The sequence below is a fragment of the Arachis ipaensis genome, chromosome B01 (assembly GCF_000816755.2).
Source record: "Arachis ipaensis cultivar K30076 chromosome B01, Araip1.1, whole genome shotgun sequence".
Lineage (NCBI taxonomy): Eukaryota > Viridiplantae > Streptophyta > Magnoliopsida > Fabales > Fabaceae > Arachis > Arachis ipaensis.
Genome location: NC_029785.2, coordinates 71,162,766 through 71,167,389, shown reverse-complemented (window position 1 = coordinate 71,167,389; position 4,624 = coordinate 71,162,766).

Genomic DNA, 4,624 nt, shown 5'->3' with positions numbered 1-4,624 from the left:
AGAATCACTCATGTAAACAATCAATTTCAAGCATAACAAAACCATATCATAATCACACAACTCAAACACAATTAATCAAGATTAATTTTACCAAACTCTACCTTAATTTGCTGCTCCTAATTTAGCTATGCTTCAAGGTGTTCCTAGGGCACTTTTTCTTCCTAAATCACCTCAAGAACAACTTTATATCCTCAAAATCCTAACTGAACAAACCTTCAATCACAAGTTAAAATGAGATTACTCACCTTAATCTTGCTGGAATTTGAGGTTCCTTGTCCCTCAAGTCAAGTTAAGCATGATACCTATGGAAGAACATCAAGAAAACACATGTTTATGCATGTGTTCTTGAAACCGAAACAAAAGGAGGGAGAACAGCCATCTCACCTTACTTCCATCCTTGATAAGTCACATGGATTTGAAGAGAAATAAGATAGGATCACTTTGATCGGTATAGAATTTTGATTTGAGTTTTAGTTCAGAAGAAATCAAGCTTTGAAGATCAACAACCGAGAACTTTTCTCTCTTTTCTCTCTTCCAAGTTTTCGGCCACAAGAGAGGAAATGAACCAGATTGAGGTCTTGGGGGTGAAGGGAGAGCCATGATTGGATGGTGTTGGTGGTGGTTTAAAATAATATTAAAATATCTCAGGTATATAATTACTAAAATTAGATGTATTAGAGCACAAGTAACAACATATCTAGAGATTAGTATTTGAGCTTCTAGTATAAATGACACTAGTAACATGACTAACATGAGAATAGAAGGTATATGATGATGCATTAGCATTTCTAAAGTCATCAGAAAGTTCTGGTGTTAACCTGCACTAATAGACTATGAACTCGGTTAAACCGATCTCTTGTTTTTAACTAAAATAGATCAAATAATATTATAATATTATTCAAGCAGCTCTAAATTTAATATAATAATAATATTATATTACTATTTCTCTTCTCTCATGAATTAAATTCGGCTTGTTAAACTGAGACTAACTACGGAGACCAGAGTCTAAAACTCCTAACCGAAACGGCTCAAAAACTAGGTTCTTCGCGACTGTTTTGTCGAGCTTATCTCAAAAGAAGTTCTTGCTTAGTGATGACATGATGATGATGAAGATCAATGTGCTTGATAATATACTAGAGGTTCTTCCTTTATTAATCTTTCAAATAACTCTGTATCTTCAAAAAAGGTCTCGTGTACCCCAAAACTAAGTTGTTACATAACTCCTTCGGGGATCGAGATTTCCCCTAACATGGAACCAACAAAGAAGTACAAAATCAATTGGGAAAGCTCTTCTTAAGGGGAATTTGTAAAAAATAACATGGGTCAAGGTAAAAACCCCGTTTCTAATGATGAACACGTAGCCTTTTTATGTTTTCGGCTAAATGCTATAGTTTTTTGATCTCGAAGTGTTACCATGCAATGACTCTATCCACCTCTTGCTGCCCTGATCCATGAGAGGTAATCTGTATGATGAGCTTGTCCACATGGTAACAAGCCTTGAAAATCGATCTCCTCTTAGTGCAGTGGGACCACTTTGGCTCCTTTAATTGTGGTTGAACGCAGTTTTAGGGAAGTTTATGGAAGTCGATGGCATCCCGATTTTACCTAAACAACCCATCAAAGGCTTCTGCCTTGCATCTTTGAAACCAACTTGTCTTGGTCCCAAAATTGAAGATCTTTTTTGGGCAATCTTCACCAAATTTTATCATGAAAAAACCTTTTAGAACGGGGAGCTTAACTTTGCACCTTTTGTCGACCGAAAATGTGATCCTACTTGGTTTCGAGCACCAAGAATTTCAAAGGACAATAATGAGAAAGTGCAATGTTCAAATGATAGAAACTGGAGCAATTATATTGCCATCCAAGTTTTCACTACTGGCATCCCCATGTACAAAAAGGATCCATATCAAATCACTTTACATGCTCCCTATTTTGTGGCTCGACAAATGGGATTTTCTCAATCCTTGCTAGCTTTATTTGGTTCAAAATTATCAAGTCAACTAGGCCAAAAAATTTACAACTCCATGTTAGTTACAACTCAGAAACTAAAACACAACAAAGATTATCAATCTGAGTACGAAGCAATTGACTTTGTCCCAAGTCGATATGTGACCAACTCTTTTCTTGTCTAGTGGAAAAAATATTATTCTCAATACAATTGCAGCCTTGAAGAGATTTTTGAAGATATGTTGAGGGTTTGTCCAAGCATGGGTGAAAAGCCTGCCACCATTGCTATCTCGAAGAGGAAAGCAGAATCCTCAAAAGCTCCAAGGAAGAAATTGAAAGCTTCGAAAACTTCTTCTAGAGCATCAAATTTGGCAGAGGTATTGAAACAAACTATTTCTATTACTTTTTATACTTATATTTCCACCAATTGAGGTTATTTGAAAAAAATTTTATTTTCTTAGGCTAAATAACAACACACCAGCAAGTCTGTTGAATCCCCTTCAGAAAATTCAAGTACCAAAACTTCTCCATTGAACACTGGAGATTTCGAAGCTGGCCTTGAAGATATCTCTTCCAGTTCTCACAACTTTGCGGATTCTGAAGCTACGAAGGAGAACTAGTACCAACCCCACCATCCATCAATTATCTTTTACATCTTTGATGAGAAAAATTTATGTTGATCTAAAATTTCACAAAAGTAGAATCTTGTTGCAAGCATAGTCTAGACCAACAATTAACTCTCAATCAAAGTTTAAATCAAAGGATTATCATAATTCAAATCAAATAACCAAGAGTATTTAAACTCCTGGGTCGTTTTCCCTAGGAATTTTAATTAAGTGTCCTATTATTGGCTATGAGGGATTTTGGGGGTTGATGATGACAAGTCATCTTAGCCTAGTTTCACTAGCCTTTTTCTTTTGTTTTCAATTGAATTATGCACTTTCTTGAGCCATAAGCAAGCCAATTGGGTAGATTATAATGCTTCCTTTGATTTAATCAACCATGTATGAATTCATGCTATTTCATGAGGTTTTATGCTATAATTGTCACATATTATGAAAGAATGAATATCTCATGATTTTGAGCATAGCTTTGATGTGTTTGGTTGATTAATGATAGGTGAAGAAAGCTTGGAGAAAGGTTGAAGCAAGAAGGAATGGCTAGGAGGAAGAGAGGACAAAAAGTTTGAGCAAAAGTTTGCCTCAAACTTTAGCTCAAACTTTCGGAATAAGTGGAAATGAACCAGGGAGCAAAAAGCTGGACCAAAAGTTTGCCTCAAAATTTTGTGCAAACTTTTGGGGAAAAAGCTGGAGCAAAAGTTTGCCTCAAACTTTTTGGCAAACTTTTGGCATCACAAATCAACACCCTGGAGAGCAAAAGTTTGCGCCAACGTTAGCCCATAACTTNAGGAGAATTGAATTCCCTTCCTCTTAGTTTTCTTGCTTTCAATTTCAATTACACTTATCTTGGATCTTGGGTTGGAGAATTGAAGGAATTCTGTTTCAATCTCATCCTGAGATCTCTTTGTTGAATTTTACTGCACAATTGAATTTAAATTTTTGTTAATTGCTTCTTCATCTACTTTCTCTACAATTTACAATTCCTTTGCAATTGTTCTTGTTGGATCTAGGAAGGCATTGAGATCTAGACTTGGTTATCTAGTCTCTTGGGTCCTGAGATCTGAATTCTAACTTTACATCCTTTGTTTAATGTTTTTTTTTTCAATCTCATTTACATTTCTGTTTATAGATCCGATTCAATCCAAGTGATCCTTTACTTCTCTGCTTGTTGCAATTTTACTTTTCCTTGTTTAATTTCTGCAAATCCAATTCCCAATTCCCTTTACAATTCAAGCCATTTACATTTCTTGCACTTTAAGATCCTGCAATTTACATTTCTTGCGTTCTAAGTTTCTGCCATTTAATTTCTTGTTCTTTAAGATTCAGCACTTTAAATTTCAGTTCTCTTTACTTTCATGCAATTTACCCATTCCCTTTACTTTCCATGCAATTTAAATTTTGTTAATCACAAATCTCTCAACCAAATCTTGATTCACTTGACTAAATCAACCACTAAACTAAAATTGCTCAATCCTTCAATTCCTGTGGGATCGACCTCACTCCCGTGAGTTATTATTACTTGATGCGACCTGGTGCACTTACCAGTGAGTTTTGTGTCGGATCGTTTTTCGCACATCAAGTTTTTGGCGCCGTTGCCGGGGATTGATTAGATTGACAATGATTAAGTGAGGTGGTGATCTAGATCAAGCACTTTTTCTTTATTTTTCTCTAATTTTGACTAACCCACTAACTGTTTGAATTTGTGCCTAAACTAACACTAACTTTGCTCTCTCAGTAGAGTACATTGCTTTTCTGGTTCTGTGTCTGTTTCTTGTTGTTCTGTACAACAAAAGCAATTTTCTTCTGATTTTCTCTCAAAGCCTATTAACTGTTTGACACATTGCTTGGAGAAAGGTTGAAGCAAGAAGGAATGGCTAGGAGGAAGAGAGGACAAAAAGTTTGAGCAAAAGTTTGCCTCAAACTTTAGCTCAAACTTTCGGAATAAGTGGAAATGAACTAGGGAGCAAAAAGCTGGACCAAAAGTTTGCCTCAAACTTTTGTGCAAACTTTTGGGCAAAAAGCTGGAGCAAAAGTTTGCCTCAAACTTTTTGGCAAAC